Here is a 15,789-nt window from a genome sequence, read left to right on the forward strand (position 1 = left end):
CTGAGAGAGCACTACCTGAGGTACTGAGAGAGCACTTTTTGAGATATTGAGGGAGCACTTTCTGAGGTAAAAAGGGAGTACTATCTGAGGTATTGAGAAAGCACGATCTGAGGTACTGAGGGAGCACTATCTGAGGTATTGAGGGAGCACTTTCTGAGGTACTGAGGGAGCACTATCTGAGGTATTGAGGGAGTACTATCTGATGTAATGAGGAAGCACTATCTGAGGTATTGAGGGAGCACTATCTGAGGTACTGAGGGAGCACTATCTGAGGTATTGAGTGAGCACTATCTGAGGTATTAAGGGAGTACTATCTGAGGGAGCACTACCTGAGCTATTGAGGGAGCACAATCTGATGCAGTGAGAGAGAACTAACTGGGGTACTGACGAAGCACTATCTGAGGTACTGCGGAAGCACTATCTTAGGTACTGAGGAAGCACTGTCTGAGTTACTAAGGATAACTCTCTGATGTACTAAGGAAGCACTATCTGAAGTATTGAGGGAGCACTTTCTGAGGTATTAAGGGAGTACTATCTGAGGAACTCAGGGAGAACTATGTGAGAAACTGAGGAAGCACTATCTGAGGTACTGAGTAAGCACTATCTGAAGTACTGAGGGAGCACTATCTTAGGTACTGAGGGAGCACTATTTGAGGTATTGAGGGAGAACTATCTGAGGAATTGAGAGTGCATTATCTGATGTACAAATGGAGAAATATCTGAGCTATTGAGGGAGCACATTCTGAGGTATTGAGGGAGAACTATCTGAGATATTGAGGGAGAACGATCTGACGTATTGAGGGAGCACTTTCTGAGGTATTGAGGGAGAAATATCTGAGCTATTGAGGGAGCACATTCTGTGATTTTGAGTGGGAGCAGCGTCGAATTAAAAGCGAACCCGGGAGACTACAGCAAAGGTAAGACAGTTTGTTTTAAAATTGCTTACCTGTAGCGGGCAGTGGTGTGTTTTTTTTTACTCTCTCTCCACAGAATGTGCGGGAGCAGCAGAGGAAGTGACGGCAGCAGAGGGGCAGCCGGGAAGGAAAAGTGAGTATATAAGTCAGGAAGGCGGTAGCAATTTCTGAGGTATTGAGGGAGCACTTTCTGAGGTATTGAGGGAGTACTATCTGAGGTATTGAGGGAGTACTAACAGGTATTGAGGGAGCACTATCTGAGATATTGAGGCAGCACTTTCTGAGGTACTGAGGGAGCACTTTCTGAGGTACTGAGGGAGCACTATCTCAGGTATTGAGGGAGTACTAACAGGTATTGAGGGAGCACATTCTGGGTTTTGAGGAAGCACTTTCTGAGGTACTGAGGGAGAACTACCTGAGGTATTGAGGGAATACTGTCTGAGGTATTGAGGGAGAACTAACAGGTATTGAGGGAGCACTTTCTGGGTTTTGAGGAAGCACTATCTGAGGTACTGAGGGAGCACTTTCTGAGGAACTGAGGGAGAACTATCTGAGGTATTGAGGGAGTACTAACTGAGGTATTGAGGGAGCACTTTCTGGGTTTTGAGGAAGCACTTTCTGAGGTACTGAGGGAGAACTACCTGAGGTATTGAGGGAATACTGTCTGAGGTATTGAGGGAGTACTAACAGGTTTTGAGGGAGCACTTTCTGGGTTTTGAGGAAGCACTATCTGAGGTACTGAGGGAGCACTTTCTGAGGTACTGAGGGAGAACTATCTGAGGTATTGAGGGAGTACTAACTGAGGTATTGAGGGAGCACTTTCTGGGTTTTGAGGAAGCACTTTCTGAGGTACTGAGGGAGAACCATCTGAGGTATTGAAGGAATACTATCTGAGGTATTGAGGGAGTACTAACTGAGGTATTGAGGGAGCACTTTCAGGGTTTTGAGGAAGCACTACCTGAGGTACTGAGGGAGCACTATCTGAGTTACTGAGGGAGTACTAACTGAGGTACTGAGAGAGCACTATTTGAGATATTGAGGGAGCACTTTCTGATGTACTGAGGGAGCACTTTCTGAGTCATTGTGGGAGCACTATCTGATGTACTGAGGAAGCAGTATCTGAGGCATTGAGGGAGAACTATCTGAGGGACTGAGGGAGCACTATCTGAGTTATTGTGGGAGCACTGTCAGATGTACTGTGGAAACAATATCTGAGGTACTGAGGGAGAACTATCTGAGGTACTGAGGGAGAACTATCTGAGGTACTGAGGGAGAACTATCTGAGGAATTGGGAGCACATTATCTGATGTACTGAGGGAGTAATATCTGAGGTATTGTGGGAGCACATTCTGAGGTATTGTGGGAGCACATTCTGAGGTATTGTGGGAGCACATTCTGAGGTATTGAGGGAGCACTTTGAGGTATTGAGGGAGACCTATCTGAGACATTGAGGGAGAACGATCTGACGTATGGAGGGAGCACATTCTGAGGTATGGAGGGAGAAATATTTGAGGTATTGAGGGAGCACATTCTGAGATTTTGAGTGGGAGCAGCGTCGAAGTAAAAGCAAACCCGGGAGACTACAGCAAAGGTAAGACAGTTTGTTTTAAAATTGCTTACATGTAGCGGGCAGCGATGTGTTTTTTATTACTCTCTCTCCACAGAATGAGCGGGAGCAGCGGAGGAAGTGACGGCAAGCAGAGGGGCAGCCGGGAAGGAAAAGTGAGTATAAAAGTCAGGAAGGCGGGAGCAACTTCTGAGGTATTGAGGGAGCACTATCTGAGGTATTGAGGAAGCACTATCTGAGGTATTGAGTGAGTACGAACTGTGGTACTAAGGGAGCACTCTCTGAGATACTGAGAGATCACTTTTTGAGATATTGAGGGAGCACTTTCTGAGGTATTGAGGGAGCACTTTCTGATGTACTGAGGAAGCACTATCTGAGGCATTGAGGGAGAACTATCTGCGGGACTGAGGGAGCACTATCTGAATTATTGAGTGAGCACTATCAGATGTACTGTGGAAACACTATCTGAGGTACTGAGGGAGAACTATCTGAGGTACTGAGGGAGAACTATCTGAGGAATTGAGAGCACATTATCTGATATACTGAGGGAGTAATATCTGAGCTATTGTGGGAGCAAATTCTGAGGTATTATGGGAGCACATTCTGAGGGATTGAAGGAGTACTATCTGATGTAATGAGGGAGCACTATCTGAGGTATTGAGGGAGCACTTTCTGAGGTACTGAGGGAGCACTATCTGAGGTATTGAGGGAGCACTCTCCGAGGTACTGTGGGAGCACTACCTGAGCTATTGAGGGAGCACAATCTGATGCACTGAAAGAGAACGATCTGAGGTACTGACGAAGCACTATCTGAGGTACTGCGGAAGCACTATCTTAGGTACTGAGGGAGCACTATCTGAGGTATTGAGGGAGCACTATCTGATGTACTGAGGGAGAAATATCTGAGCTATTGATGGAGCACATTCTGAGGTATTGAGGGAGCACTTTCTGAAGTATTGAGGGAGAACTCTCTGAGATATTGAAGGAGAACGATCTGACGTATTGAGGGATCACGTTCTGAGGTATTGAGGGAGAAATATCTGAGCTATTGAGGGAGCACATTCTGAGATTTTGATTGGGAGCAGCGTCGAAGTAAAAGCGAACCCGGGAGACTACAGCAAAGGTAAGACAGTTTGTTTTAAAATTGCTTACCGGTAGCGGGCAGCGGTGTGTTTTTTTTTTACTCTCTCTCCACAGAAAGAGCGGGAGCAGCAGAGGAAGTGACTGCAAGCAGAGGGGCAACCGGGAAGGAAAAGTGAGCATATAAGTCAGGAAGGCGGGAGCAATTTCTGAGGTACTGAGGGAGCACTTTCTGAGGTATTGAGGGAGCACTATCTGAGGTATTGAGGGAGAACTATCTGAGGTATTGAGGGAGCACTTTCAGAGGCATTGATTGAGCACTTTCTGAGGTACTGAGGGAGCACTTTCTGAGGTTTTGAGGGAGTAAAATCTGATGTAATGAGGGAACACTCTCTGAGGTATTAAAGGAGTACTATCTGAGGTACTGAGGGAGCACTACCTGAGATATTGAGGGAGCACAATCTGATGCACTGAGAGAGAACTATCTGGGGTACTGACGAAGCACTATCTGAGGTACTGCGGAAGCACTATCTTAGGTACTGAGGAAGCACTGTCTGAGTTATTGTGGAAGCACTCTCTGATGTACTGAGGAAGCACTATCTGAAGTATTGAGGGAGCACTTTCTGAGGTATTGAGGGAGAATTATCTGAGACATTGAGGGAGAACGATCTGAGGTATTGAGGGAGCACTATCTGAGGTACTGAGGGAGCACTATCTGTGGTTTTGAGGGAGCATTCTCTGAGGTATTAAGGGAGTTCTATCTGAGGGAGCACTACCTAAGCTATTGAGGGAGCACAATCTGATGCACTGAGAGAGAACTATCTGAGGTACTGACGAAGCACTGTCTTCGGTACTGCGGAAGCACTATCTTCTGTACTGAGCAAGCACTGTCTGAGTTATTGAGGGAGCACTCTCTGATGTACTGAGGAAGCACTATCTGAAGTATTGAGGGAGCACTTTCTGAGGTATTAAGGGAGTACTATCTGAGGAACTCAGGGAGAACTATGTGAGATACTGAGGAAGCACTATCTGAGGTACTGAGTAAGCACTATCTGAGGTATTGAGGGAGCACTATCTGAGGTATTGAGGGAGAACTATCTGAGGAATCGAGAGGTAATTATCTGACGTACTGAGGGAGAAATATCTGAGCTATTGAGGGAGCACTTTCTGAGGTATTGAGGGAGCACTTTCTGAGGTATTGAGAGAGTACTATCTGAGGTATTGAGGAAGCACTATCTGAGATACTGAGAGATCACTTTTTGAGATATTGAGGGAGCACATTCTGAGGTATTGAGGGAGCACTATCTGATGTACTGTGGAAGCACTATCTGAGGCATTGAGGGAGAACTATCTGAGGGACTGAGGGAGCACTATCTGAATTATTGAGTGAGCACTATCAGATGTACTGTGGAAACACTATCAGGGGTACTGAGGGAGAACTATCTGAGGTACTGAGGGAGAACTATCTGAGGAATTGAGAGCACATTATCTGATGTACTGAGGGACTAATATCTGAGCTATTGTGGGAGCACATTCTGAGGTATTATGGGAGCACATTCTGAGGGATTGAAGGAGTACTATCTGATGTAATGAGGAAGCACTATCTGAGGTATTGAGGGAGCACTTTCTGAGGTACCGAGGGAGCACTATCTGAGGTATTGAGGGAGCACTCTCTGAGGTACGTAGGGAGCACTACCTGAGCTATTGAGGGAGCACAATCTGATGCACTGAAAGAGAACGATCTGAGGTACCGACGAAGCACTATCTGATGTACTGCGGAAGCACTATCTTAGGTACTGAGGGAGCACTATCTGAGGTATTGAGGGAGCGCTATCTGAGGTATTGAGGGAGTACTATCTGAGGTATTGAGGGAGCACTATCTGAGGTACTGAACGAGCACTATCTGAGGTTTTGAGGGAGCATTCTCTGAGGTATTAAGGGAGTACTATCTGAGGGAGCACTACCTAAGCTATTGAGGGAGCACAATCTGATGCACTGAGAGAGAACTATCTGAGGTACTGACGAAGCACTATCTTCGGTACTGCGGAAGCACTATCTACGGTACTGAGCAAGCACTGTCTGAGTTATTGAGGGAGCACTCTCTGATGTACTGAGGAAGCACTATCTGAAGTATTGAGGGAGCACTTTCTGAGGTATTAAGGGAGTATTATCTAAGGAACTCAGGGAGAACTATGTGAGATACTGAGGGAGCACTGTCTGAGGTACTGAGGGAGCACTATCTGAGGTATTGAGGGAGAACTATCTGAGGAATTGAGAGTTAATTATATGATGTACTGAGGGAGAACTATCTGAGATATTGTGGGAGCACTTTCTGAGGTACTGAGGGAGCACTTTCTGAGGTATTGAGAGAGTACTAACTGAGGTATTTAGGGAGCACTTTCTGAGTTTTGAGGGAGCACTATCTGAGGTACTGAGGGTGTACCTACTGAGGGACCATTTTCTGAGGTACTGAGGGAGCACTATCTAAGGTATTGAGGGAGTACTAACTGAGGTATTGAGCGAGCACTTTCTGGGTTTTGAGGAAGCACTTTCTGAGGTACTGAGGAAGCACTATCTGAGGTATTGAGGGAGTACTAACTGAGGTATTGAGGGAGCACTCTCTGGGTTTTGAGGAAGCACTATCTGAGGTTCTGAGGGAGCACTATCTGAGTTATTGAGAGAGTACTAACTGAGGAACTGAGAGAGCACTTTTTGAGATATTGAGGGAGCACTTTCTGAGGTACTGAGGGAGCACTTTCTGAGTCATTGAGGGAGCACTATCTTATGTACTGTGGAAACACTATCAGAGGTACTGAGGGAGAACTATCTGAGGAATTGAGAGCACATTATCTGATGTACTGAGGGAGTAATATCTGAGCTATTGTGGGAGCACATTCTGAGGTATTGTGGGAGCACATTCTGAGGTATTGAGAGACAACTATCTGAGACATTGAGGGTGAACGATCTGACGTATTGAGGGAGCACATTCTGAGGTATGGAGGGAGAAATATCTGAGGTACTGAGGGTGCACTTTCTGAGGTAATGAGGGTGCACTTTCTGAGGTAGTTCTATCTGAGGTATTGAGGGAGCACTGTCTGAGGTATTGAGGGAGCACTCTCTGAGGTATTAAGGGAGTACTGTCTGAGGTACTGAGAGAGCACTACCTGAGCTATTGAGGGAGCACAATCTGATGCACAGAGAGAGAACTCTCTGAGGTACTGACGAAGCACTCTCTGAGGTACTGACGAAGCACTCTCTGAGGTACTGAGGGAGCACTGTCTGTGGTACTGAGGGAGCACCATCTGAGGTACTGAGGGAGCACTATCTGAGGTATTGAGTGAGCACTATCTGAGGTACTGAGGGAGCACTATCTGAGGTATTGAGGGAGCACATTCTGAGGAATTGAGAGTGCATTATCTGATGTACTGAGGGAGAAATATCTGAGCTATTGAGTGAGAACGATCTGACGTATTGAGGGAGCACTTTCTGAGGTATTGAGGGAGAAATATCTGAGCTTTTGAGGTAGCACATTCTGAGATTTTTAGTGGGAGCAGCGTCGAAGTAAAAGCGAACGCGGGAGACTATGGCAAAGGTAAGACAGTTTGTTTTAAAATTGCTTACCTGTAGCGGGCAGCGGTGTGTTTTTTTTTACTCTCTCTCCACAGAATGAGCGGGAGCAGCAGAGGAAGTGACGGCAAGCAGAGGGGCAGCCGGGAAGGAAAAGTGAGCATATAAGTCAGGAAGGCGGGAGCAATTTCTGAGGTATTGAGGGAGCACTATCTGAGGTATTGAGGGAGCACTATCTGAGGTATTGAGGAAGCACTATCTGAGGTATTGAGGAAGCACTATCTGAGGTATTGTGGAAGCACTATGAGGTACTGAGGGAGCACTATCTGAGGTATTGAGGGAGTACTAACTGAGGTACTATGGGCGCACTTTCTGAGGTATTGTGGGAGCACATTCTGAGGTATTGAGGGAGCACTTTCTGAGGTAATGAGGGAGAACTATCTGAGACATTGAGGGAGAACGACCTGACGTATTGAGGGAGCACATTCTGAGGTATGGAGGGAGAAATATCTGAGGTACTGAGGGTGCACTTTCTGAGGTTATGAGGGTGCACTTTCTGAGGTAGTACTATCTGAGGTATTCAGGGAGCACTATCTGAGGTATTGAGGGAGCACTATCTGAGGTATTGAGGGAGCACTCTCCGAGGTATTAAGGGAGTACAATCTGAGGTACTGAGGGCGCACTACCTGAGCTATTGAGGGAGCACAATCTAATGCACTGAGAGAGAACTCTCTGAGGTACTGACGAAGCACTCTCTGAGGTATTGAGGGAGCATTATCTGAGGTATTGAGGGAGCATTATCTGAGGTATTGAGGAAGCACTATCTGAGGTATTGAGGGAGTACTAACTGAGGTACTAAGGGAGCGCTTTCTGAGGTATTGAGGGAGAACTATCTGAGACATTGAGGGAGAACGATCTGACCTATTGAGGGAGCACATTCTGAGGTACTGAGGAAGCACTATCTGAGGTATTGAGGGAGCACTTTCTGAGGTACTGAGGGAGCACTATCTGAGGTATTGAGGGAGGACTCTCTGATGTAATGAGGAAGCACTATCTGAGGTAGTAAGAGAGTACTATCTGAGGTACTGAGGGAGCACTACCTGAGCTATTGAAGGAGCACAATCTGATGCACTGTGAGAGCACGATCTGAGGTACTGACGAAGCACTATCTGAGGTACTGCGGAAGCACTGTCTTAGGTACTGAGGATGTACTATCTGAAGTATTGAGGGAGCACTTTCTGAGGTATTAAGGGAGTACTATCTGCGGAACTCAGGGAGAACTATGTGAGATACTGAGGAAGCACTATCTGAGGTACTGAGTAAGCACTATCTGAGGTACTGAGGGAGCACTGTCTGAAGTACAGAGGGAGCACTATTTGAGGTATTGAGGGAGAACTGTCTGAGGAATTGCGAGTGCATTATCTGATGTACTGAGGGAGAAATATCTGAGGTATTGAGGGAGCACATTCTGAGATATTGAGGGAGAACGATCTGACGTATTGAGGGAGCACTTTCTGAGATTTTGAGTGGGAGCAGCGTCAAAGTAAAAGCGAACTCGGGAGACTATAGCAAAGGTAAGACAGTTTGTATTAAAATTGCTTACCGGTAGCGGGCAGCGGTGTGTTTTTTCTTTACTCTCTCTCCACAGAAAGAGCGGGAGCAGCAGAGGAAGTGACTGCAAGCAGAGGGGCAGCCAGGAAGGAAAAGTGAGTATATAAGTCAGGAAGGCGGCTAAACTATCTGAGGTACTCCCACCCACCCTCCTCCTCTAACCTTCTTAACTACTCTGCTTTTTCTTTTAAGGTAAGGATTTTTATTTCTTTCCCTGGGACTATTAAAAATTTACTTCGTTTTTTATTTGTGTGTGTATACATCAAGTCCTTATTTAGGGTAAAAAAAAACTATAGCAGAGAGGTATGAGAAGGTATTCTAACTCATACTTGTACAAAGTAAGTAATTAACTAACTAAGCAGAGATGGCTGGGCAGGTGATGTGCTGTTGCTGTTTGATGTGGGAGCTGGCTGATCCCATTGTGAACGGCAGTTACCACATCTGCAGCGAGTGTTGGTTGCTGGAAGAACTCCGGATCAGAGTTGATGATCTGGAATCTGAGCTTCAAACACTGCGGCACAACCGGGAGGGGGAGAGTTACCTGGATGCTTTGTTTCAGGAGGCAGTCACACCTGGGACATTAAGTAATTCACATTCAGCTGGTGATCAGGCACAAAAGAGTGTGACTGTAAGTGAGGCAGGTAGGGGGAACCGGAGTTCAGGAGTGGAGGAGCCTCAGCCCTTGACCTTGTCCAACAGGTACGAGATTCTTGCTCCCTGTTCGGATGAGGAAAAGGGCTCTGGACAGGATGAGCCAACTGACCAAGGCACCATGGTGCAGAAGGCCATTCAAGAGGGGGGAGCTAATAGACAAGTAGTGGTTATAGGGGATTCTATAATTAGGGGGACAGATAGTATCCTTTGCAAGCCGGATCGGGAGTCTCGCATGGTGTGTTGCCTGCCCGGTGCCAGGGTGCGAGACATCTCTGACCGGCTTGAAAGGATATTGGAGCGGGAGGGGGAAGGATCCAGTTGTTGTGATCCACGTTGGTACCAACAACATAGGCAAGACTAGGGTGGAGGACCTGTTTGGGCATTACGAAGCACTAGGCAGGAAATTGAAGCACAGATCCTCAAGGGTCATAATCTCCGGACTACTGCCCGAGCCACATGCCAATTGGCATAGGGACAAGAAAATTAGGCAAGTAAACACGTGGCTAAGGGATTGGTGTGGGAAAGAGTGATTCCACTTCATGGGGCATTGGCATCAGTTTTGGAACAAGGGGGATCTGTACTGTTGGGACGGTCTCCACCTGAACCGATCAGGTACCAATGTTCTAGCGAAGAGGATAAATAGGGTGGTCAGTAGGACTTTAAACTTCTGAGTTGGGGGGAAGGGAAAGTGAAAGCGACAGGGAGTATGGAGGTAAATGGCAAGATAAGCAGCAGGATAGCATGTTTCCAGGCGGATTTAAAATTGAGGCAGACTGAGAATGCAGTAAAAAGCAAGGATAACTTAGGACATATGACTTCCAACATCTCTAATGATAAGGAAGTTAGCATTAAGGCACTTTACCTGAATGCTCGTAGCATTCATAACAAAGCCGATGAACTAATGGCACTGATAATAGTGAATGATTATGATGTAGTAGGCATCACAGAGACTTGGTTACAGGGGGGTCAGGACTGGCAGTTAAACCTCCATGGTTCTTCAACTTATCGAAAAGACAGAGAGGTGGGCAGAGGGGGTGGGGTTGCCTTGTTAGTTAAGAACACAATTAAATCTATGGTATTGAATGACATAGCGTCGGATGATGTGAAGTCTGTGTGGGTAGAATTGAGGAACCACAAAGGCAAAAAAAAAACATAATTGGAGTTGTGTATAGACCTCCTAACAGTGGTCAGGACCAGGGACGCAACATGTACCGGGAAATAGAGAAGGCATGTCAGAAAGGCAAGGTTACATTGATCATGGGAGACTTCAATATGCAGGTGGACTGGGTAAATAATGTTGCTAGTGGATCTAAAGAAAGGGAATTCATGGAATGCTTACAGGATGGCTTTTTGGAACAGCTTCTCATGGAGCCCACAAGAGAGCAGGCTATTCTGGACCTAGTGCTTTGCAATGAACCAGACTCTATAAAAGATCTTAAAGTAAGGGAACCCTTAGGAAGTAGCGACTATAATATGATAGAGTTCAGTCTGGAGTTTGAAATGGAGAAGGCAAAATCGGATGTAATGGTGTTACAGTTGAATAAAGGTAATTATGAGGGCATGAGAGAGGAACTGACTAAAATAGACTGGAAGCAGAGGCTAACCGGGAAGACAGTAGAGCAAAAATGGCAGGAGTTTGTAGGTATAATTGAGGACACTGTACAGAGGTTCATTCCCAAGAAAAGAAAGATTAACCGGGGAGGGATTAGACAACCTTGGCTGACAAAGGAAGTCAGGAAATGTATTAAAGAAAAAGAGAGATCCTATAAAGTGGCTAAGAACAGTGGGAAATCAGAAGATTGGGAAGGATACAAAAGCAAACAGAGGATAACAAAGAGTGTAATAAGAAATGAGAGGATCAAATATGAAGGTAGGCTAGCCAGTAATATTAGAAATAATAGTAAAAGTTTCTTTCAGTACATAAGAAACAAACGACAGGCAAAAGTAGACATTGGGCCACTTCAAACTGATGCAGGAAGCCTAGTGATGGGAGATAAGGAAATAGCAGGAGAACTTAACAAGTACTTTGCGTCAGTATTCACAGTGGAAGACATGAGTAATATCCCAAAAATTAAAGGCTGTCAGGGGGCTGAGTTGAGTATGGTTGCCATTACGAAAGAGATAGTGCTAGGAAAGTTAAAAAGTCTTAAAATTGATAAATCTCCTGGCCCCGATGGGATACACCCTAGAGTTCTGAGAAAGGTGGCTGAGGAAATAGCAGAGGCATTGGTTGAGATCTTTCAAGAGTCACTGGAGTCAGGAAAGGTCCCGGATGATTGGAAGATGGCTGTTGTAACCCCCTTGTTCAAGAAAGGATCAAGGCAAAAGATGGAAAATTATAGGCCAATCAGCTGAACCTCGGTTGTTGGTAAAATTCTAGAATCCATCATTAAGGATGAGGTTTCTAAATTCTTGGAAGAGCAGAGTCCGATTAGAACAAGTCAACATGGATTTAGTAAAGGGAGGTCATGCCTGACAAACCTGTTGGAATTTTTTGAAGAGGTAACAAGTAGGTTAGACCAGGGAAACCCAGTGGATGTGGTCTATCTAGACTTTCAAAAGGCCTTTGATAAGGTGCCACACGGGAGGCTGCTGAGCAAAGTGAGGGCCCATAGTGTTCGAGGTGAGCTGCTGGGATGGATTGAGGATTGGCTGTCTAACAGAAGGCAGAGAGTTGGGATAAAAGGTTCTTTTTCAGAATGGCAGCCGGTGACGAGCGGTGTCCCGCAGGGTTCGGTGCTGGGGCCACAGCTGTTCGCATTATATATTAATGATTTGGATGAGGGAACCGGGGGCTTTCTAGTGAAGTTTGCCGATGATACGAAGTTAGGTGGACAGGCAGGTAGTACTGAGGAAGTGGGGAGGCTACAGAAGGATCTAGACAGGTTGGGAGAGTGATCCAGGAAATGGCTGATGGAATTTAATGTGAGCAAGTGCGAGGTCTTGCACTTTGGCAAAAAGAATAAACTAGACTACTTTCTAAATGGTGAGAAAATTAGTAAAGCCAAAGCACAAAGGGATCTGGGAGTGCTAGTCGAGGATTCTCTAAAGGTAGCCATGCAGTTTGAGTCCGTGATTAAGAAAGCGAATGCAATGTTGTCTCTTATCTCAAGAGGGTTGGAATATAAAAGCAGAGATGTACTACTAAGACTTTATAAAGCTCTGGTTAGGCCCCATTTGGAGTACTGTGTCCAGTTTTGGTCCCCACACCTCAGGAAGGACATACTGGCACTGGAACGTGTCCAGCGGAGATTCACACGGATGATCCCTGGAATGACAGGTCTAACATATGAGGAACGGCTGAGGATACTGGGATTGTATTCGTTGGAGTTTAGAAGATTAAGGGGAGACTTAATAGAGACGTACAAAATAATACATGGCTTGGAAAAGGTGGATGCTAGGAAATTGTTTCAGTTGAACGAGGAGACTCGGACCCGTGGACACAGCCTTAGAATTAGAGGGGGTCATTTCAGAACAGAAATGCGGAGACATTTCTTCAGCCAGAGAGTGGTGGGCCTGTGGAATTCATTGCCACGGAGTGCAGTGGAAGCCGGGATGCTAAATGTCTTCAAGGCCGAGATTGATAGATTCTTGTTGTCTAGAGGAATTAAGGGCTACGGGGAGAACGCTGGTAAGTGGAGCTGAAATACGCATCAGCCATGATTGAATGGCGGAGTGGACTCGATGGGCCGAATGGCCTTACTTCCACTCCTATGTCTTATGGTCTTATGGTCCATGATGTCTGTTTGATTCTCGAGAACACTGTTCTCATGAACTGCGACAAAATCTGCCAAACTGAAACAAAAACAGAAATTGCTGTAAAATCACAGGTAAGCTAGCACCATCTGTGCAAATGAATCACAGTTAACGTTTCACATTCACTGGGTCCATCTCTCCATAGATGCTGCAAGACATCCTGAAATTTTCCAGCAACGTCTGTTTTTGTTTGATTTTCAACATCGGCAATTTTTTTGTTTATGTTTTCTTATTTTCTGCCAATATGATTTGGCTAAAGATTACGTTAAATGTTTTAAATATGACTGCGATGGAACAGCCAGATTCCACCACCCCTCGACTTTTATTTGGTTCACATGACCAATGTCTTTCCACTTGTTCACCGCACCCTACAGCTGCACTGCATATAAATTGAGAAAATTGTGGCATTCTCTCGGATTGGTAATCAGGAGCGAGATTGATTGAAATTGTTGAAAACGTAAGATAAACTGAGAAAATACGGGATATTAAACGGGAAACTGAAAGGAAAATGAGAACAGCGAATGACAATGTTTTGACAAAATTGAAATGGAATTGCTCAAGATTCAGAAAGTGTTTTCATCCACAAACATACCATAATGTGGAATGTAATGTTTGGGACAACCAGTGCAAGCAGATTGCAAAATTTTAGTTTTAAAATCTTGCTGCAACTGTTTTGGTTTTAATGAACGCACACACGGGATTCAGTGCTTTAATGATCCGCTAAACTGGAGAAGGAAATTCTTGCCTTTGAGGACACGTTGCGAATGTTCATTGATTTATCCCAGTAATGGCAGGACTGTCCTCTGGAAGCATATGAGTAAAATCATTCAATGTTCCATGAGTTTCGAATGAGTGGTGAAGGGAATGCCTCCATTCACAAATTACTCATTCAGTAGAATTCAATACAGGGATCCATGAAATGATGAAAAAAATGAACAAGTACACGGACATACGATACACAATAGCTACGGCAATTACGATGTGAACACTGTTGATTTCAGATCCACGGTGGCCTTTGGTGATGGAATGACTGCACTGGAATGACTGGAGACACACTATGAAGTATTTGAACTTCAGTCACTTTTAGAAATAGCTGAGAATCACTCAGTGCACGAGGAGTTAGAGATATTGACCTTACAAACGTCTCGAACATTTCGTGGAAGAATAAAGGGAATGCTAGGTAATTTTCGGCTCCATGGAGACGATGTTCATGAACTGGATAGATAATACTTTACCTCATTGGAGTTTATGCATAGAGACGTCATATTTAAAAAAGCAGAATTCATAGTGTAACTGTAAAATCTGTAGATCACCCTCAGTGGGAGCATGTGTGTAATCCTCATTCTCCACCAAAAACATGTAAAGAGATTAGAAAGGGCACAGACGCTGTTTCCTGGATGGCAAGATATTAGAAAGCCAAGTGACGTTGTTTACTGAGACAGAAAAATATTAGAAAGGATACAAACGGGATGATAGAAAGAATGAAGGCGTTTATTCACGAGATCTGGAAATGCTGGAGTAGAAACACGAAAGTTTGAAGTAAAGAAATGAGATTTTCACATAACGCGAGGTTTGAATGACTAAATCAGTGAAATGCCCGAATTCGAGTGAATCAATAACTTTAGTTCGAGCTTCAAAACCATTAGTGAATCATTAAAAAAAGTTTGGATGAGAGTTTTGTCCACTCAATAGAATTAGCTAAATCGTGAACGACTTTCCAGAAATAAAGCGTAGAAGCTGATTTCACAGTGTTTTAAAAGATACACGAACAAACATACAAGGAGGGAATTTACCATTGAGAGAAAGTCAGTTTGGTTGCGTAACAATTTCGAATTTGATTGACTTCAGACACAAAGACATTTTATGAACACGTACAACTGATTAAGACTGAGTATAAAAAGTTCATGGATTGGTAAGGTGTGACGTATTAGTCAAGGTGAAACTCTGCAAATGGAGCTGATGTCTCAAAATAACTGCAGATAGATATTATATCCTAATAAGTAGGAATTGAATCATCACTTGGAGACGCAACATCTACTTTAAAGATTTGACCACATTCACATGATGTTATGTATATTTCGTACATTCTTAACTCCACCCAAGAAATCCACCAAGAAGACTCTGTCCTTTTGTGTTGATTACCCTCTGTACCTCTCTGCAGCACGCCATTGAAGATAAAATATGGTCAGACCAAAATTCAATTCAACACAATGTTCAAACGGTCCTATGTGATTTTTTAAATTATTGCAATGACCTTTGTGATTTTGTAACAAACTGCGTAACATGAAACCATTTCAACATCTGTTTTCCCGGAATTTAACTCAGTACACATGGGAGACGTTATCCAACGGCTGAAAACTCACCTTTGGCTCTCTCTCCACACATATCTCTCCACGTTTTAGATACTTGCAGTATTTGTTGATCAAGGAGTTATTATCCAGAAATGGTCGTTTCTCAATCCACAAACACGAGTCTTTTCCCATAAACTTGGCTTTGCTCAATATCACCTTCTATCTGTACTCCTCAAGACGACGACAAACTAAAGCTGGTCCATGTGAGGCTCAAACTTAAAACTTCGGCACAGCACAGCCCACTATACTGGAACAGAGATACCGTGCACTGGTCACCTGCAGCAGAGGA

This window comes from Chiloscyllium plagiosum, unplaced genomic scaffold, assembly GCF_037043375.1.
Source record: "Chiloscyllium plagiosum isolate Xiang-an unplaced genomic scaffold, Cpla_swu_hap1 HiC_scaffold_8, whole genome shotgun sequence".
Taxonomy (NCBI): Eukaryota; Metazoa; Chordata; class Chondrichthyes; order Orectolobiformes; family Hemiscylliidae; genus Chiloscyllium; species Chiloscyllium plagiosum.